Below are 22,324 nucleotides of genomic sequence, written 5' to 3' on the forward strand. Positions count from 1 at the left end.
TCCCGGGGACAGTTTCAGGGACTGCTAAGACTAGAGTGGCTTGCTGCCTAGGTCATAATGGCGGGAAAGGCTCGAGCTTGGTTACAGGTTAGTGAGAATAACAATGAATTTTTTTCATCCATGTTCCTAGCTCTGGAACTGGTTAAGAAGACCTTCCCGAGGGATGCCGAGGTAAGCGCAGCCTGGAGTGGGTACTGGTAAAGATTTTTTTTTTAAATTTTATTTATTTGACATAGAGACAGAGAGAGAGGGAACACAAGCAGAAATGGAGATTGCAGGAAGAGGCACACACATTTAGATGGAATTAATCAGTAGAACTTCACTGGGTGCTCTTCTTGTGAAGACACCTCCGTAGGCGTTGGGGTTCCCTGACTCTCCGCCCTGTGCCTTCTCGGGGCTCCAAACCTCGTCCGTGTGGCAGATTCCTCTGAGAAACCGACAAGCTCTCTCTTTATAACATGAAGATTCAGGACTCTTTTACACAATTATTTAACAAACATTTATGGTTGTAGGTTGTGATGTTACAAAAATGAATGACACAATGATAACTCTTGTCCGTTGATGACCTGACTTAAAGAGATAGGATGCTTTGGTTGTTGGGAAGCACAAAGAAAAATCCTATAAAAGCAGCATTGCAGATTTACTTATCAAGTTGACTGCTTTGCTCTCTTTTCTTTTGTAACTTTCTGATGTTATATTATTTTGTTGCTGCTTTCCTCGCTTTAATCTTTTGGTCTTACCTTCTTGAGTTGAACATACACGTGTTTTTGTTATTTTTTGTGTTACTTTAAGGGAGTGAGTTTCCTTTGAACAGAGCTTTACTCTTGGTTGGACATATAGAACATCTTTAGCTCTGAAACACCCCTTTTTATTTCATCATTTTTGATATATGTATCTCTTGGGTCATGGTTTCCATATTCTCCTTACGTATTTAAAATTCCCAGGATTTGTTGTTTTCCTTTCTTTCCCATGATATTTATTTCTTTCAGAGTAGACTATTCCGTTTTCTTTTGCAGGCTCTAGTCTTTTCTTTTTTCTTCCCTTCCTTCCTTCGTTTCTTCCCACCCCCTTTCCTTTTTGCATAATTGTATACAGTTTTTCTATTGCTTCTTTTCATTTTGCCCACCTTGGACAATACGCTTGATATTGTATCTGGTTCTAAGGTGAATATTTATATAGGTATCTATCTATCTATCTATCTATCTGTCTATCTGTCTGTCTATCTGTCTGTCTATCTCTATACCTATACACAGTTGACCCTTGAACAACACAAGTTTGAACTGTGTGGGTCAACTTCTAGGCAGATTTTTTTGATAAATACAGTACAGTACTATAAATGTATTCTCTCTTCCTTATCATTTTATAATAACATTTTCTTTTCTCTAGCTTACCTTGTTGTAAGAATACAGTATATAATACATACCAGCTATGTGTTAATTGACTGTTGATGTTATTGGTAAGTCTTCTAGTCAACAATACACTATTAGCAGTTAAATTTTTGGGAGTCAAAGGTCACACTCGGATTCTTGAATGTGCGGGGAGTGGGGAGGGCAGGGTCAGTGCCCCTCCCCCCCAGGGTTGTTCAAGGGTCAGCTGTGTATGTTACTGTTGTTTATTTTAATAGGTTTTATGATCCTGTGTCTCCTTCACCGTATTTCCCCAGAAGTCTATCATGTTTGTGTAGAAGAGTGCAATAGGACCACTGATATATTAGAAGGATTAGTGGCTGGAAGGACTAGAATCAGAAAGACTAATAAGGAGCAAACAAAAATACAAAGGAAGAGATTGTTGCAGTGAACGTTTTATAGGGTTACTGGAGATAAGGAAGGAGGCATAGGGATGGATGATGCTGATGGAAAATTCAGGAGCAGGAGCTGGTTTAGGGCAGATAATAAGTTTATTATTAGATATGTTGATTTTGAGGTACTGATAAAATTTTGATGTATAGCCAACGAGTAGTTAGAAATCTTGATGAGGAATTTAGGAGAAAAGGGGAAGTTAGAGAGATGTGGCTACCATCCACATTGAACTCTCACAAAGGGTCAGATTGTCAAATTAGACTCATAAATTAGAGCTCTTATTCAGTGTCAAGCTTTGCTAGTCATCTCAAGTTTCAAGAGATCAAGAGGCTCAGGTAGAACAGGGCTTGTCTAATACAATGCAGTGACTATGCACGTCCTTTTTGGTGTGAGACGTAGTCTTTCCCCCCAAATAAAAGATGAGGTCTCTAAATGAGGTTTGCAGACCACGATACTGGGTGGAGAGCACTTAAGCTATGAAATATCACAATTATTTTTTAAAGATTTTATTTATTTATTTGAGAGAGAGAGAGAGAGAGAACAATTGGGGGGGAGGGGCAGAGAGAGAAGGAGAAGCAGACTCCCTGCTGAACATCGAGCCCCACTAGAGGCTAGATCCCAGGGACCTGGGATCATGACCTGAGCCAAAGGCAGACACTTAACTGACTGAGCCACCCTGGCACTTCCATCTCAATTTTTTTTTTAAACACAAATCATTACAGGGATTTTGTGACATTTGTTAGAGGTCATGACTCAAAAGAGTCTATTTTTTTTTTTTACATTTCTTTTTATTTTTTAAATTGAAGTATAATTGACATACAGTGTTATATTAGTTTCAGGTGTACAATATAATGATTTAACAATTCTATAGATTTCTCAGTGCTCATCAAGATTAAGTGTACTCTTAATCCCCTTTATCCATTTCACCTATTCCCCACTTACTTCCCCTCTGGCACAGATTCTAGTTTTATTTACCATAAGTGATCCTGAAATAGGGATATCCTGCTAAAAGAATTTTACAGATGAGAACTCTTTCCATATAAAATCTTTAGTTGATTCCAGGAGATCCAGTAATCAACAGGCTTACATGAACATTAGACTGGGCCACCTGTCTTCTCACCTTGGGAATATCCCTCTGATTATAGGGAGAGAAATGGACCACAGACCAGCTGGTTTGACACCTTCCCTTCGCATAAACTCAGAAATTGAAGTCTGGAATGGATGAAAAATTGAAAGGACAGAATCTATAGAGAAAAGTAGAATAGTCAGTGAGAAAAAGGAGAGAGAGGAACCAGGAATGAAAAGAGAGATAAAGAATATTCAGAGAAGAGGAATGAATTGAGTGTGGCTAAGTTTAGTTTCCTCTCACTCTGCAGTACTCTCTTTTTCCTTAGTAAGAGAGCCAAATTATTATTTCAAAGTAAAGACTATATTTCACAGGCCCCCTTGCTGCTAAAGATGATCTTGTGACCAAGTACCTATCAAGAAAACCCAAGAGGAAACTTATGAAAGTATGGAACTTACTTCACTAAAAAGGGAAATGCTTTTCTCTTCGACTTGCAAAATCCTGTAGTTTAGAATGCAGATGTAATGGCTCCAGCAGCCATCTCAGACAATGAAAATAAGGCTTGCACCATAGGGATGGTTGACCAGAGAGCTGGAAGGATATTGCGCCTATGGTAACTCTGGGTGTCCATACCAAAAGGGGACTATCTCTACACTTCTGAGTGAGATAAAAATAAACCATCTGATTTAAGTTACTGTTTAAGGAGTTCTGTTCCTACCTAACTGAGCACGTAGAATGGCTCAATATCAGCTCGCTCTGACTATGTTTTGTCTTCCACATAATACCCATCTTTTCGAGAATAGTTATGTTGTTGAACTGTATGAAAAAGATATCAATATTCCCTAGCATATTAGTACCTTAATAAAAATCTAATCTGAACAATTCTAATTTAATCTCTACCACATCTATGAGGGTTTTTTAATTTTTTTGTAATTGGCCTCAAGGTGCATCATCTGTATCATAGGCAAGTTTTTCTTTTTATGGATAAGAATTGCTTAAATGTTGCTTTTGGCTATTCTGACATGGAATATAAATATATACTACACTATTAATTCTAGTTAATCAGGTATTTCTATATACTGTATTAAGTAGTTTATAAGTGTGATTTTATTTAATCCTCATAACCCTATGAGGTGTGTGGCAATATTGTTCCTGGGGGTCACTTGTCCAGTAGGTAGTCAGCCTGCCATTCAAAACCAGGCTGGTTTGATTTCAGAGCGTGAGGTCAGTAGGCTACACTTATGGGGTGTCTTCTACCTTTGTATTTAAAATGACAAGGCCACAGATTGGAAGGGATACCTCTGAATTATATCAAGATGGAACTACCTTATTTGTTCTTTTCTTTAACCCCTCTATATCTACTAATGTACAGAGGACTGTTTACAGACAAGGACTGCACCTTTTAGCTCCATCATAATGAGAATTCTGTCTAAGTACACAAAGTTTCTGCGTTTTTGCCCTTGTCCCCAAAGCTAAAAAGCAACAGGTAGGCAGTGGATCTAATGAATCTGTCAGTTTCCATATACTGCTAAGACCTCAAACTGGCCACCAAGATGGGAGTTCTGAGGCTACTGATAGTAGAGACGTGAGCACCACTGACTCTTTCAAAATTAGGGTTTCTGAAATGTTTGTATCAGAGAGCTAAAATGAATAGATGGTTTGTTTGGAGTAGGCTTGCAGAAACCCAACATTAGAACAGTTCTCAGGATAAGGCATTAACATGTATTCCTACAGCTCTTTGACCTTCTTATTTAAGAAGTAGGTCAACCAAAGTCTTCCATGAATTTCAAGGAAGAACATTTTGAGCATGAGTAAATAGTAAATAACCTAATGAGGACATTTTGTTTTTTAACAGCATTGAAAATATACGGGACAAAGATAGGTCATCTTCTTCTCGACATACATAGAAACTTAGAGAATCCTTGCATTAGAATAGGCATCTGAATTTTTGTGTCATTATTTTTGGAATTCACCAAGATAAAATGTCTAAAGACTCTTAAGATGGCAGTTTGTAAAACAAACCAGACCTCATTCTAGGTGTACTTCCAGACATTTATTTTTTTATTTTTTATTTTTTTAAAGATTTTATTTATTTATTTGAGAGAGAGAGAATGAGAGAGAGAGAACACATGAGAGGGGATAGGGTCAGAGGACGAAGCAGACCCCCCCGCCGAGCAGGGAGCCCAATGCAGGACTCGATCCTGGGACTCCAGGATCATGACCTGAGCCGAAGGCAGTCTCTTAACCAACTGAGCCACCCAGGAGCTCACTTCCAGACATTTAAAAGAACTTTTGAACCCTAGGGGAGGTCAGGTCTTCAGATGAATGTCCTCAGGAGTCAATCAGTGTATCCATAGCAACATATCACCAAACCAAATAAGAACACCACCCCCCCACCTATTAGTTAGAGTGCAGTGATCTTACATTTGCTTAATGTAATTGTCATTCATTTCATTGTCACCTATTTATAACTTAGCAGAAAATCCAGGCACATGATCCTCTTTCTATGTATTACTGAGGCTCCCTGAGGAAGGTCTAGGTTTCACAAATCTCTTCTTGGTTTTTGCTCACCACTTCAGCTGGGTCTCTTACTTCCACAGTCTGCAACAGCTATTGCTGGAGTTCGGTGGGCTGTGCCTCTCCACAAGGGGGTGACAGATGGCCAGCATGTTGTAGGGGCTTGTCTGCCTTTCAAAGTCCCTCAGCATGGGAGAAAGAGGAAACTCTCCCTCCTCAGTCTGAGACCAGGCTGCATGCATTTCCTTTGGCAGAATTCCCTCCTCTTGCCCACTTTTACTACTTTACTAATATTTCTGAAAACCTGAGTTTTTTCAGTCTTTAATGAGACTGATAAGTCTTAATAAGTAGCCCACCTTGTGCTCAGGAAACCCAATTTCTCCTTTTACCCAGCATGAGGTAAAGAGCATGTGGCCCTAATGTGTGCTCTTGATAATGTGGTCTTCAAGTGAGTAAATACATGTGCAGAAGTATACACAGACATCTACTAAAAATAAACACCTGTTTCTTAGGGATTGTTCATAATCCACAATTAGGGTGTGTCTGTTGTGGGAGGAGAGGACACTGACTAGAAGGACACAAAGATATATCAAATTACACTATGAAAACCCAATTAATCTCAGTCTGGAGCATCAGCAGTCAGGTATGGTGTGTTCTCCATGAGCAATGGATAAGAATGGGTATTATATATGGGTACTATATATACTTTATAGATATATACTGATAGATATATCATACATATACTTTATATACACCATATATAGTTTACTTTATATACTGTGGTAGGTTGAATAATGGCCCCAGAGATATCAAGGTCTGAATCCCAGGAACCTGTGAATTTGGCCCTATATAACCAAAGGGACCTTGCCCACGTGATTAAGTCAAAGCTGTTAAGATAGGAGATGACCTTGGATTATCCAGGTGGGCCCTAAATGTAATCACCAGTATCCTTATAAGTGGGAGGCCGAGGGAAAAAAGGTGATGTGACCATGGAAGCCAAGATTGGAATGATGTGCTTTAAAGATGGAGAAGGGGTAACAAGCCAAGGCCACTAGAAACTGAAAAAGTCAAGGAAATAAATTCTCCCCTCTGAGTCCCCAGAGGGAACCAGCCCTGCCAACACCTTGACTTTAGCCCAGTGAAACTGACTGTTGGATTTCTGACCTCCAGAACTATAAGATGACTCCAAACTCTCCTTAGGATTGTTGCCTTGAGTTTACCCTGGAGACTTTAGGTTTCTACCCAACCCCTCAGCTCTGCTTCTAGAATCCGCTTAGGGGAACTCCAGTGTTGGGTCTTGGCTGCTTCTCAATCCCAGGCCCTCAACTCTGGACTCCCTCTGCTGTTGGATTCCAGGCTCCAGCTGCCAACCCTGTATTGTCATGCTGAAGATGCCTGCCAAGTTTTCCTTGGGGGACATGGCATTTTTGGAGAATGAGATTATTATTATTTGTGGTAAAATGAGATATTTGGACTACCAGTGGATTTCTTTACATTGTCCTCTCCATACTGCTTACTACAATGGAGATATTCCATAGGAGTTGACAGTCTAAATACTCTTCTCAAAAAAGTCTCCCTCATGGTTTAAAGAAAATCCATCTCCTCCGCATCCTTATGGCTTGGAACAGAAAGAAACTAGCTGGGAAAAGGCAGATCAGCACTGCTGATCCCTTCTTCTTCCGACGTCTTTCTGAGCCATCATCAAGAATCACTTTCCTGGAGAGCTTAGCTCATTTGGAACTGAGACTCCTTTGGCCTTGGTGTGTCCCAGTGGAAGCATTTTATTCATGCAGAAAATGAGCAGAGGCAGCTGCTGGCTTGTTTACATGCTTAGCTAATAGAAGTGCTGTGTTGCTCCCCTTCCGTGCCTAAGGTTCTGCCAGAAGGGAGATATCTCTGGGGCTCACAGAAGAAATGTCAAGAGCAAGCTGTTCAGGCCAGATATTCTGTTTGCAGCTACCCCCTCCAAGGCTTATAGGTGTCACAAAAATTAAACCAATTTCCTTTGTTTTTTGTCCAAACTTTTACTTTACTTTGCAGATTGAAAATTTAGGGATTCTATAAAAATAGTCATTGCAGTTGGTATCATTGTTTCTATCATGTAACATTATTTATTTAACAAATATCTATTTAGTGCTTACTATGTACTAGTACCATGTAGGTTTTGGGGATTCAACAGTGAACGAGACAAAAATTCCAGCCCTTATGGGGCTTATAGCCTAGATCAACCAACCAAACAAGCAAATAAGAGCACATGCATAGACATGTAATTTCTGACAGTGGTATTATGAAAAATGTAGAGCAGAAAAAAGGGCCAGCAAGTGACAATTCATGGAATGAGACAGAAAGGGGTTGGAGGTAGTTTAAGTTGGGAGGTCAGGGACAGCTTGGCTTCTTGGAGACTTTGCTCTGCCAAGATCTGGGAGAAGAGTTTTACCAGCAGAGGGACCAGCAAGTGCAAAGGCCCTGAGGCAGGAGCAAGTTTGGCGAGATGAGAAACAACAAGATGCTTGCATGGCTGGAATGAGTGAGGAGGAAGTGACCAGAATTGACTTTTGTGAGGGGGCCATACATCAGATCATATAGCCCCTCATAACTGTGTGAATTTTATATTAAATGTGAGGGGAGTTTGCTGGAGAGTTTTGAGCAAGGAATTAATGTGACTTTAAATTAGGCTTTCAAATTAACCACTGTGCCCATTGCACTGGGCCAAGTTTGGAAGCCAGGAGACCAGCTGCAAAGCTATCCCTTGCTCTACTTTCTGGAAGATTTCCATTCCATTGATTCTATTTTTACTTATGTTTCCATATTTGTAATTGTTAAGATTTTTTTTGTTCTCTTCATACTCCATTTTATAGCATTCTTTTCTTGTTTCTGACATGAAGTTCCTTCTATTTCAAAGGATATTATTGGTACTTTTTGAAGTCCTATTTTCTCTGAATTGTCTCTATTGCTAACACGGGTGTTTTATTTTATTTACTTATTATTACTTTTTTGACTTAGTTGTTAACAGCATCGATTCAAGCCACATTGTCTGGTTAAAATAAAGCTTCCCCACTTACTAGTTGGGTGAATGTGGGCCAATTACTTAATGTCTTTATGCTTCAGATTCTTCATTTGTCAATGGAGATAATAATAGTATTAGCTCAAATGCTGGTTGTGAGGATTAAATGAGCAATTGCATAGAAAGTACTTAGAACAGTGCCTCGCTCCTATAGGGGCTCAATAAAGGTCAGCTTTTACTTTTTCTATTTGGTTTGGTCTACCTGTTATACCGGGTGCTTTCCTCACATGTATGGGGATTCTTGCCTCTCTGTTCAAACTCAAGACTCTGAACAGCCTCAGGAGCCCTGATTTGATCAAGTCGAGCAGATTTTCTTTGTGATTTCAACAGCCAAGGGCAAAGAGCCCACTCTGGCCTTCAGCTTGTTGTTAAAGCCTGAGAGAGCTTGGAAAGTTCTACTCTCATCTTTCCCAACTTCTTAACCATGAGGTTGTCATCTGTCCATGGGAGAACAAGTCAAGTTTCTTACTCTCCCTCACAGTAAGCTAATACCTGAGGGAGGCATCTCATTCTACTAAGTCAGTTTTTATAAAGAGGATAAAATTCCCCTGAATGCATGAATAATAGGATAGATATTTCCTCTCAGGAAGAGAATCCAACCAGACTATGTGTAGAAGACAAAGCAATACGATGAAATACAGGGGATGAGTTTGGGGAAATGGAATCAGTGGTGACCCAACCAGTGCCAGGATCAAATAAAGCACATTAAGAAGAGAAGATGAGTGCTATAGCAGGACAGGCCAGGGGTGGGGTGGAGGAGGAGAAATTATTTGGAAAGTTTTATCTGCTGATGATTTTACAGTTTGCATTGTGAATATCCTAATTATGAGAGAGAAGTTCTTACAATAATATGTCTCAAAAGGCTTAACTCTTGATTATTCTGTGATTCAGAACAGTAGACACCTACAAGGCTTGGCGTCTTATGGATATCTACCTGCCAGCCCGGAAAAACACTTGGGCACAACCCTGGCCAAGATCACCCCTGGTACACGATGACCTGCAAGAAACCAACTATCAAATGGATACTGCAACAACTGAATACCTCAATGGCAAAGAATGAACCTCAAGTCTTATCTCTCTGTAGAAACAAAAATTAATTTCAGATGGCTCAAAGACTTAAAAATATTAGCAAGAACTATAAGGATTCTGGAAGAAACCTGAGTATCTTCAAAATCTTGGGGGTCAGAAACAGATTGATTAGGACATGAAAACCATAACAAAAAATAAAAATGTAGTAAATTCAATTCATCAAAATTAAATATTTCTGCACATTTGAAGGCACCTTTAAGAAAATAAACAGGCAAGCCACTGCCTGAGAGAAAATATTTGCAAAACATATACCTGACGAGGGCTTGGATACAAAATATATAAAGAATTCCTAAAAATTAACAATAAAATGACAAACAGCCCAATTAAAAATGACAAAAGACTTGAACAGATACTTCATAAAAGAAAATATACAAATGGCTAATAGGCACATGAAAGGTTCTCAACATCATTTGCTATTAGGAAAATGTAAAATAAAACCAGCTGATGCCAATTCCCACCAACTAGAATGGCTAAGATACAAATATTGGCCATACTCTACATTAGCAAGAATGTGGAAGGGCTGCAACTCTTTTTTTTTTTTTTTTTAAGATTTTATTTATTTATTTGACAGAGAGAGAGAGAGAGATCGAGCGCCCAAGCGGGGGGAGCGGCAGGCAGAGGGAGAAGCAGGCTCCCCGCTGACCAAGGATCCCGGCTCAATCCCGGGACTCTGGGATCATGACCTGAGTCGAAGGCAGGTGCCCAACCGACTGAGCCACCCAGGCGTCCCCGAGGGGCTGCAACTCTTGTATATTGCTAATGGGAATGCTAATTGACACCGCCCGTCCCCTCAAGATGATGACTTCTGGGTCCTTCTATAGCTTCCTGTAAAAATGATCCCTCTAAACACCTCCAGTGCCACATTCTGGACCACCAAGCACATAGAACACACAGCTGGATATGAGTGTCGAGCCCCTACCCTACCACACACAGAGGAAAGGGTATCTTAGTTACTGTGTATTTCCTAGAAAAATATGAAATTTCCATGTCAATTTAAAGGAAAGCTATGACTGCACAGTCTTTCACCATTTACTCCATTTTCTCCCTTTTCAAACTGCACTGTGATCTCTTCATTTCTGAATCTCCAGAACCTAGTACAGTTCCCAGACTATAATGAGGCACAATAACCATGGGTTTGGTCACTTTCATGTGGAACCCACATAAATGGCGGAAATAAATTGGTTAGAAATGTCACCCGTTCATATTATTCATTTATTCAAAAATATTTATGGAGCTATTATTTTCTGCTTATTGATTTATGATTATTATTTCTTTTTTTCCATTTCCCTCTCCTTTTCAAATTTTTATTTACATTCTAGTTAGTGCAATATTGGTTTCAGTAGTAGAATTCAGTGTTTCATCACTTACATATAATACCCAGGGCTCATTATTACAAGTGTCCTCCTAATACCCATCACCCATTTCAGCTTATTAATTTAAAAAAACCTTGGGCTTTTGGAAGAAAGACCACATATCCGCCATCTCTTAGCTACCAAGCAGAGCAGAATCAGTAATTAGAAGAAATGTGTTTTATGTGAAATTTTTTACTCACAACAACACTGTAGCTGTAGCTGAAATTGACATCACATTCTAAATAAGGGACTAAGTAATTCTTGTATGAAATGTAAGTCTGGTATGAAAATTTACTGCTTATCTATAACACTTCTAGGGAGCCATTTCCTCCCAAGGGGCCATTTGGTTTGCATTCTAGGTCACTGCTGAGAAATTTAGGTCATAAAATTCCTTTATTCCATGTGGCTTGTATTACTTAAAGTTTCAGAGTTGGAAGGGACCTTAGAGACTACCTGCTCCAATCCCCCCTTTTTCAATTGAGGAAACGCTCCAGGGAGGTTAACCCCAGATGAAGACCACACAGCTAGTCGAGACTTGGGATACGAATCTGGTCTTGCAACTTCTTGTTCATTGTTTTTCCTTTACCTCAGGTAGGTTAAGAAGAGAAATCCTGGGAATGGCTTATTTTGGGGGGCCTTGGGGGACCAAGTGTCAGCTTTGGGGAGAGTAGGTTTATTACAGAGCTTTCCAGAAGCCCTGTTTCTCAGAAGCCAAGCTATGCATCTTCTTTCCTCCTTTGCATGTCTAGGTCAAGTTGTGGGAAGGGGGTGCTGGATACTAAAGGATCTAGAGAGAATGAAGTTCAGCAACTTATTTCACAAAAGAGGAACTGAAACCAGAGAAGTTAAGCAACCTTCTTTTTTTTTAAAGCAACCATCTTCACCCTCCTTCTTAGTGAGAGCTAATTCTGTTGAAGCTGATTTTGAATATTGCATTTAATCATGATCTCTGGGCTATGTGCCTTATTGTCACGAGGCTCTCATTTTACTGATTGATAAAGGAGAAAAACAGAGATGTGGTGTGCTGTGATGAGAATTCTGGCAGGAAATGAGATGGCCATTACCACTTGGGGCTCTCCTCTTTCTCTCTCTGCAAGGCTCCTTTTGAAATCTTGTGTTGCCTTCCCATTGAGTAATTTAGCAGGGCTTCATTTAAATTGTGCTCATCTGCCTTAACTCTCATAATGAGGGAGTATGTTCCCAACTGGACTGGAACAAATCCTGTGGTTACTTTGTGCCTTCTGCACTGCGTCCATTCCCTGGGGGCCTGAGCCCATCATCAGTCAGAGTAGGAGCAGAGGAAGGAGGCGACTGGCAGGAGCAGACCGTGGATAAATGGAATAACATAATAGGTGCCCTGAAGCCTATATCATAGTCAATGTTTGTGAGCTCCTAGTATCATTGCAGAATTATCATGAAGCACAATACAGCAAGTCCTTTGGTTCAGAGGTGTCATAAGGCCTTATAACTATTAACCAAGCTAACGAGTTTTGTGAGTTATTGTTTTAGTCCATACTTTTGTTTTAAGATCTGAATATTAATTCCAAACAGATATTTGATCATTTGGGGTTTTTTTTTTAAAAAGATTTTATTTGTTTATTAGAGAGAGAGAGAGAGAAAGCACAAGCAGGGGGAGCGGCAGGCAGAGGGAGAGGGAGAAGCAGGCTTCCCCCTGAGCAGGGAGCCTGTTGCGGGACTTGATTCCAGGACCCTGGGATCATGACATGAACCGACGGCAGATGCTTAACCAATGGAGCCACCCAGGCATCCCAATCATTTGTAGGAATGTTATGGGGTAGAACCTTCTGGAATTGACATCAGAATGACTAAAATGATAAGGTCCTTGTATTCACGCATCCTAACACATAGTAATTACAAGCTGAAAGTCAGTGGTAAGACATGCTTCTCAACCTCCGATGGAATACAAGGAGGTGTTCACAGGGACCTATGTTGTTCCCAACACATCTGACCCGGCCTGGGCTCTGCTATGCAGGTAAAGAAAGGTGCAGTCCCTGTACCGAGACCCCCAGAAATAGAACATTTGGGGAGAGAAGCCAGTTCTGTAATGTCGCTGCATTTGGGGAAAGTCTCTAATTGATTCAGGTGCTTAGTTGAGGACAAAGCTTTCCAGAAAGTGATGTTCTATCTGCACCCAGCCTGTGAGCTCTTAGCCAGGCTTTAACCAGCAGGAATGTACTAGTGAACCAGATTCCCTGTCAACAGCTGGGGCAGAAGGGTCTCACCCTTGTTTCTCCTGAGGAGCTGGCCTGGAAAATTTTTGTCTAGGTGGAGGTGATAGCTCTGGACACTTGTCTAAATATGCTATTGAAATTTGAGGGACAAAGAGCAAATAACAGAGGTGACCAGACCTTCGCTGGGTCATTGGTATGTGTGGCTTAGATCACTCAAGGTCTCTGGGCCCCCTTGCTCAGTGATTTCACTTCAGTCCTCACAGTTTCAAGAATTCTCATGCTCTAGGTTCAGGCTTTAGTTACTGTGGCCCCTTCTGTTATTTTTCAACAAAATCCCTTACCCAGATATAAAAGAAGTGGAGGGGTGTTTCCTCCCTCCCATTTTCCTTGTACAATACAGATGAAATCAAATAACGCATATGCACTCATGATTTCTGATCCTCCCTCTGAGCCTCCCCTTGCCCATAAGGAACATCCTGGAAATTCTAGCATTGTTGACTTAGTATTATTCCTTTGACCACACCCCTTCTACTCCCCTTCTCCTCTCTTTATTCTTGCTCCCTCCTCTCCTCCCCATGGTCCTTTTTAGTATTATGAGGATCTAGTTTCTTAGAGAACAGAAGAAGTGTTAGCTAGACAACTTGTAATGGAAATGAAAGAAAAAAAGCCAATAAATCTAAGAATGAGGTGAAGTGCTAGAAGAGCTCCATAGGGTAGACATCAGAGTTTTAAGTTGGGAGCTGAGTATGGGAGGCAGAACGTTCCCAGGGAGTATCTCCCATCCACATGGAAGATATTGAGGATGGAAGAGCTGAAGAGAGAGGGTGCTTAAGATGTTTGAGTCTGGGGGAGACTGGGTGGCTCAGTCAGTTAAGCGTCTGCCTTCAGCTCAGGTCATGATCCCAGGGTCCTGGGATCGAGTGCCCCATCAGGCTCCTTGCTGAGCGGAGAGCCTGCTTCTCCCACTCCCTCTGCAGCTCCCCCTGCTTGTTCTCTCTCCCTCTCTCTGTCAAAAAATAAATAAAATCTTTTTTAAAAAAAGAATATTGAGTCTGGCTTAAGAAGGTGGTTCCTCAAGAGATGCAACACTATTTCAATTAACTTGAATTGTTTTTAACGACTATTTAGTTGTCTTTCTTTGAATTAGGTGGCATTTTTGGAGTTTGGTCCACGGGTTGGGAGCAATTATATAAATGTTCTTCAAAAGAGAAAAACATGGGGGGTGGGAGGATGGGTTGGCCTGGTGGTGGGTATTGAGGAGGGCACGTTCTGCATGGAGCACTGCATGTTGTGCACGAACAATGAATCATGGAACACTTCATCTAGAACTAATGATGTAATGTATGGGGATTAACATAAGAATAAAAATAATAATAATAATAATAATAAATACTGTAAAAAAAAAAAAAAGAGAAAAACATGGTGAAGCCGTCTTTGCACCAAGTGCAGAAACCATGTCTGAAGAGAGAAGGGACACGTCTTTCAGTAACCCTTCAGAAGGGTGGCCAGCGCCTTTGTGTGCTGGCCTCACCTCCTGCCTCCGGAGCCACTCGTCTTTGGGAGCTGGGAAAACTGCCTACGTGAGTTGCTCTCCCTGCAGCAGGGACACCGTGCCTCACGGCTGCTCACGACACTTGGCTGACTGTGCAGAGGTGTAGTCCCTGGCCAAGAGCCAACTCATGCCGTTGTCGTCAGCCTGTCCCCCCTCACCCAGCGCCCCTCCTGATGGTGCTCCAGAGACTGCAGGCAGTAAAGTCTTCACTGAACCCAAAGAGTCAATCTTATAGGATGCAGGAAAAGAAAAATATCAAAGAACCTAATAAAAATTTCCAAATACATTTAAAAAAACCCTGGTTTAGCTGAAAAAGAGACATAAGGAGACCCACAATTGTAGTTGAATATTTCAACACTTCACCCTTAGGACTAGATGGAACAAGTAAGTAAGGATACAGAATACTTGAAAGAAGGCATCACCTACTTTTACCTAGTTAATAATGATAGAAAAATCCCTCACCAGAACAGAATACACTTTCAGGTGCACATTGATCATTCATGAAAATAGGCAATTTTCACGAGAAACTTAGAATTTTAATTATATAAAGTGTGCTCTCTGAACAAGTTGAACTTAAACTAGAAATTTAAAAAGTAGAAACATACCTGAAACATCCTCAGATAACTGAAAATTAAGCAATACACTTTAAATAACCCATGGATGAAAGAAGAAGTCACAGAGAAAATTGGAAAATATTTTGCATTGAAAATAAAAACAGCAGTAAAAGTGATGCTTAGAGGGAAACATATAGCATCAAATGCTAATTTTGGAAAAAGGATAAAAAGTCTTAAATAGGTCATTTAAGCCTCCATCTTCAGAGACTAGAAAAGGAAGAATAAATGTAATAATAATAGGAAATAATAAAAAGTAGGAATTAATAAAAACAAGAGCAGAAGTTAATAAAACAGGAAACAAAAATACAATAGAGAAAAATCAATGAAAAGCAATAAAACAGTATACTGTTGCTGTGAAAAGGCACAAAAGTCACCCTGACATTCTCATCTGGACTCTGATTTACACATATCCCCCACAAGCAGACCTTGACAGATATTAAATTTTGTTACTATTCCTCTCTCAGATTCTATTCCTAGGGGATCGGTCACACCCAGAGCAGCTAATTTAGTTGTTGGAAGGTTATACCTTCCCTCTGTGTGCCAGTCAGTTCAGGATCAGTGTCCCTGCACAATACTGGCCAAGAGGAATCAGACATTGACAAATCTTAACCACTTTATTGACCTGAGAGATGGTCCTGGGTGGTCATATTTAGTGACCCACTTTAGAAGTTATCGAACACACAAACTTCGCTTTCAAAGACTTCCTTTTAAAGGGATGATGTGTAAAACTTGCCTATTTTATATTCTATTAATGGCCTCACGGACATCCCAAACTTCTTATGTCCAGAACAGACCTTTGGATCTCCTCTCCCCTCATCCCCAATTCGTTTTGGCTCCCAGTCTTCACCACCTCAGTAAGGGACATTAGTAAACACCTATTGCCCACTATAAGAAAGAGTATGTCAACTTGCTTTCTCCTCCTTCATCTCCTTCTTTTAATCCAACAGCCAGACCTGTGTCTCCCATTTCCAGTACAGATCTAGGATCTGTCTCTCCATTCCCACTGCCACCGCTGTGGTCCAAGCCACCGTGATCTCTCTCCTGAGCTAGGGCAATAGCCCAATAGCCTCCTCTGTGGACTTTTAACATCCTTCCTTGTCTTCTTCCAGTCTGTTTCCTCCACAGCAGCCAGAGTGGTCTTTTAAACACACAAATCAGGTCAGGTTACTCTCTGCTTATATCCCCACGTGGCTATACAAGGCACTTAAAAATACCTGAAATTCCTATTTAGGATCGACAAAGTCCTGTGCTCGCTTCAGCAGCACATACACTAAAATAGCATCGACAAAGTCCTGAATGGTCTGACATTTAGTCATATCTCCCAACAGATCTCAATCTGCTCTCCCTCTAGCCAACTGTGTGCTAGTATTGTTGGCCTTTTCTTCTCTTCCTGGAGCATGTCAAGGGACTTTGGCAATCCCTTCTCTGCTAGGAACATGCTCTGGGCCACCATACCAGCTGCCTCGATAGTATCATCTTCTGGCTGAGTGGCAGCTCTTCTGAGGAGCATTCCTGACCGTATTAAGTAAGTTAGTTTCCCTCCCACCCTCATCAGCACCCTTTCACTTCAGCCTGTGGGCCCCCTCCTCACAGGCTTTGTAAGTGCCATGACAGTGGAAGTTCACACCCATTTGGCCGCCGTTATATATGTGGCATCTAGCCAAGTATCTGGAAACCAGCAGTTGTTCAGTAAAGACTTCAGGGCTTTGTGCCTGTTGTTTCCTGTTTTGAAGAACTCTTCCCCCATCTTCACAAGGCCTGCTCTTTCAGGTCTGTCCCCTGGGCTCTGCTCACCAGTCACCTCCTCAGAGAGGCCTTCCCTGACCACCCTGTAAGGCTTCTCACCATACACACCCATCGCTCTCTTTTCCCTAGTTAAGCCTTCATTATCTTCATTCTTACCACCTGATGTTAAGTGAATACTATTGTTGATTGTCCATTTTCCCCTAGGGAATGTGACTCCACAAAGGCAATGACTTCGTTTAGTGCTATATCCTCAGCACTGAAAATAGTGCCTAGAACACAGTAGACACTTCATAGATATTTATTGAGCGAATGATGCAGAAAGCCTGGCAAGGTCATGCTAAATTCCATAATGAAATGGTTGTGAAGATTAGAAAATGAGCTGGCACTGAGGCCCAATTAAACCTTAAGCATTTGGGGGTTTAAACCCCTTCCCTTGTCTCCTGGGCCCATCCCCTATGAGCATAGGAAATGATTCAGAGTGTTGGTCTCCTTAATTCTTTCTAGTACCCAGTGTATTTTCACTTCACTTGGGCAGCTTTGTGTGAGCTTTGCATTCATCTTTTAGCTGTTGGGAAGAGAAGATAAAGTGAATGGAAGAAGGAACATTTCAATGAGAAAATAGGAGCGTTCTTAGCGGATGCTTGAAGGTGTGTGTCAGTCTTCCTCTTGGAGAGTCACAAATGGCTGGCAAAGCATTGTTGACATGATAAACAAGAGTCTCCCAAATCTGGTGCATGACAGAGCTATAGTATATTGGTAATAAAAATACATGTTTTAAAAAAGATATGTCTCTGACAAACCTAGAGAGCTTTATCTATATTTATCTCAGGACTCCTTTTCCCATTCATAGAACCTAGATCATTTCAATGTATTGGTATTGGTATTTTTCAGAAGGTCCCTCACAGGGGATTAAATTTGAGTGCTTGTGCGTTGTGCCATTAATTGAGTTCTTACAGGTATTTTGGGTTAATATTTGTCAAAACTGAAAGATTATTTTCAATAATCAAAGAGCATATCTTAAAGATGTTAATCTATTTTTTCAAAAAATTTTCTGATTTAAAAATTATAGGTTTATGTAAATATATAAAAATGTGTGTGTAAGAATATATATAGATATATAAATATATATGCATATATGCATATATATATATACACATATACACACAGAGAGACACACAAATCAATTGTAAAAAACTGTTGTAACAAGTCAACACATTTGTGGTTATGAAACTTGGTTGTAAAACACCTATTAATCTGCTTTGTAAAGAATGAAGGGTTATAGGAAAGTATTACATTGTGTGTATAATATTTTCTTAGAACTGCGTGTTTTGTTCTGTTGTCTTTTGTGTACTTTGACTGGCCCATGACTATTTGGTACAAATTTTGAGTTACTTTCTTTGGTAGGAAATAACCAAGACCACACATTTGTAAGGTGTCTGGCCAAGGTCTTGGATATAGCCTAGAGCCCCGAAACCATTTTCCTTGGGGCAGCTCTCACTGGGGTATATAGAATTTGAGTGCTGCCCTGGCCAGTGAGAAGCAATCTCTTAGTCAATGAGCTGATGTGCCAAGACCTCTTCTCTTGCCAGGGATGGGTTTGATGTGCAGACCTCAGGATTATGGGGTCAGTATGCTGTGTGTGTCATTCAGTACCGTGCCCCATCTTCCCTCTCATCATGTGCAACGAAGAACATGAATATTTGGGAGGTGTGACCCTTCTGTCATTGAGTGGCTGCTCACCAGCTTCAGAAGGAATGCACTGACATTAGCAAAATCTTTAAGAAGAAGAAATGAGGAAACCAAAGATGAGAAAGTAGCAAGGCTCAGAAACATGAGTGCATGCAATGCTGAACTCCTCTCTGAATTGCTATATTCGTTCTGAAAATCTTTCAAGAGGATAGAAACTGGAAAAAAAATAGTGGAATTTGGGGTTTTTTAGCCTGATCAAGCAAGGCTATAGGTGCCATTTATTTATTTATTTATTTAAATTTTTAAAAAGATTTTATTTATTTATTTGAGACAGAGAGAATGAGAGAGAGAGAGAGCACATGAGAGGGGGGAGGGTCAGAGGGAGAAGCAGGCTCCCTGCCGAGCAGGGAGCCCGATGCGGGACTCGATCCAGGGACTCCAGGATCATGACCTGAGCCGAAGGCAGTCGCTTAACCAACTGAGTCACCCAGGAGCCCTATAGGTGCCATTTAAATAACCAAGCATATTGGGTCAGGTTAATATGCTGATTCTTCCCTGCCCCCGAAGCCTATAAAACAGATACAAATTTGAACTGTAGGAGCCAGAATACACACATTAAATATAAAACAGAACTTTTAGGACCTGTGGTTCCTAACCAGGAGGTGCAACAGCGTCACCTGGGATTCTTTTTCTGAACAAACAGGCCTGGGCCCCCACTCAGGCTTACTTCTTTGTAAGGCGGGCTGGAGAATCAGCATCTTAGTTTGGACCCGCCATCGGGTTGGCCCCTCTTCCGTGTTCATCGTTTGGTGCCCTGGGTTCCTTGAAAAGGTTTTCCCAGTCGATGTGGCCCTAACTTCTCTCTTGGCTCATGGCTCACGTTTGGCCCGAAGTTGGCCCACTAGGCACCCACCGCACAGGATCTGGTAGCGAGAGGACAGATGGTTTTCGGAGAGGCCAGCAGAGGGAGCTGAGAAACAAGTTTTCCTCTGGCCACGTGCCCCCATGGCTACGGAGGTAGACAGGTACTTTTTCTCTGTCAGATGATAATTTGGAACAAATTAAACCAAGATCCCTAAAATCCTGAAATTTGGCAAGCGAGTGTGCCTGGCATTTCAGCCCCACTTTGCCTCCCCGAGCCAGCCGTGCGGTCCTTGTCCCTGAGGGCTAAAACACAAACGTAACACCCTGGGAGCCCGTGTGGACGTCCGTGCTGCCTTATGATCCTCTTCGGGAGGGAGACAAAGACACAGCGGAATCACACTGGATTCCGGATTACAAGACAAAAAAGACCAATACATTTCCCTTCAGATTTTTTTCTCTAATAAGTTAAGGAATCGCTTTCCCTAGGGTGATAATGTTATTCTTTTTGAGAGATGCCTTTTTGAAAGGCCTGACGACAAGCTCCTCCGTTTGATCCAGAAAGGAAATAGCTAATTACTCGAGACAGATAACACGAGGCTGATTTTATGCTAGGTCTGCTGATGAGTCAAACAGGTAATTTATACATGAAAAGGAGAATCAGCCACAGAAAGGGAGGAAAAAACAATAATTCGACCTAGCTTTACAATTGCAAAGGGAAATGGAGATACTTAAGAAAAAAAAAAAAAAAGATGAAACCCGAATTGTAAAAGAAATGTACTGATGAGTGGGATCTTTCAGTTCCTGAGCAAATGGAATAATAACAATAAAGTTGTCCTAGTGGCAGAACTTTGGATTATTTCCTGGGTATTAGTGGGAAATGATGACCAGAACTAAATGGAACATAAGTATTATTTGATCAGAGTCCCTATCCTTCAGATGGTGAATGAAATAATGATTTTAGAGTGAATCAGGCTAAAAACAGCTAGAGGGCTTTTCTTTCTTTCTTCATTGATTCAGACATCTGCGATGGGTCAGATTTGGCTTTTCTGGTTTCTGTGTAGATAAATGGCAACCTAGGAGCTCTGAGAGTTGTTCTACCTGAAGGACACACTCAGTTTTTGGCCTATAGCTCCCGCCCAGGTGGCTCTGGACACTGCTAGACCACTGCTTCTCCCAGGAAGATGTCTCTGAGTGACAGCTCCTTCTCAGGAGGTCAGAGCCCCCAGGTACCTGGCAGCTTCACAAGGCTGAAATATTTGCTCCCTCACATGAGCTTGGTGGTCTTTTCTTGTTCTTATATAACTGGGCGTCCCTGAGGCAGGGAGAACCTCACGTTATTCTGAGTGTCCTTGGTCTTCTGTTTCCTCCGAGGTTGTCTGAGTTGTCCCATGTCAAATGTGAAACACAGCTGCTTTAGTTTCCACCACAAAATATCACTCACACAGGATGGATAAGACTCCTAGCTGAAGAGGATCCTGGGAAAATGATGAAGGATGTGCAGGTGAACTCAAAATACAGCCCATCCCTCTCAATGGTACCATTTTTCTCTCTTCCTCCTCCCTGTTCTCCACTGGATTTCCTTGGGAGGTCTGGCAGTTTCTCCCCTTATTTGCAGAGTATTTCAGTCTTTTTCTCCTGAGTCTTGGTGCTGGCCTTCATGGAGGTCTGTGCTGGTGGTGGTGGTGACCTGGGGAGGAGTAGAGGTGATCTTTTCCCTAGATTCTTGTCAAATTATTTTCCAAAAATGAAGAGTGCCATTCTTAAGACAAATTTTGGTGCAAACTGTAGGTTAATAGTTTATCAACCTCATTATGATGATTTTAGCTCAATTACTGGTATCTTTGAAAGATAACCACTTTCATGTACATGAAGCTCGATTCACAACCTTGATCTTGATAGGTACATAGAAATGGCTGGTTGGAGAAAGGAAGAAAGTTGAGACTATTTAGTAGGAAAAACGTGCACTATAAAAGTGTTCTTATTAAAGAATTATTATTCAGTAATACTGGTGAAAAGAAAAAATCCAATCAATTCAGATGGGCACATAAGCAAAATAAAATATATCATCACTTCCTTTCTCCCCCCACCCCTCCCACCTGCTTCCCTGAGGTAGCCACTTGTGACCATTTCTGCTTTTAATTCTTCTGATGGTTATAATCATAACTTCCCTGAAGGAGAGGGATGACTAAGCTTTGAGCATGAGGGCAGGCTGCATGCACCAGAAGGCTTAACTTGAAACGTGGGTGGGAAGTCACGGTAGAACCACTCAAAAGCCTTTCACTGTTGGCTGTCTCCTCAAATCTAGTGATGCTTAAACCAGCACCATCAGCATCATCTGGGAGCTTGGCAAAAATGCCAACTCCCCAACCTACCCCGAGACTCACTGAATCAGGACCTTGGGGGGGTTCCCAGAAATGGGTTCTTTCAACCAGTTCCCCAGGCCATTCTGATGCCCACTCAAGTTTAAGAAGCACTGCTCTGAGTCAACCACAGAAATTCCATTCCTCTTGCTAGTGACTGGTTTAGGGGTGGGCATGTGACCCTGTTCTGGCCAATGAGATGTGGTAAGAGGTTGGTTCGGGGGGCTTCTGGGAAAAGAGCTCTTGCTCTTAGGAAAGAGGCATGGAAGAATGGGAGCCATCCTCAGTCCTCGCACCGGATGTTGTCACATCTCGGGGGGAGGATGGAAGTGCTACCGGCATCTTGCGGTCATGGGTGAGATGATGCACTGAGCAGGGCACCTGAGAGATGGAAAGAATCTATGGGCCTCCTCATGTCCC

This window comes from Leptonychotes weddellii, chromosome 10 (genome assembly GCF_054177405.1).
Source record: "Leptonychotes weddellii isolate Sample4059 chromosome 10, ASM5417740v2, whole genome shotgun sequence".
In the NCBI taxonomy this organism is placed as follows: domain Eukaryota; kingdom Metazoa; phylum Chordata; class Mammalia; order Carnivora; family Phocidae; genus Leptonychotes; species Leptonychotes weddellii.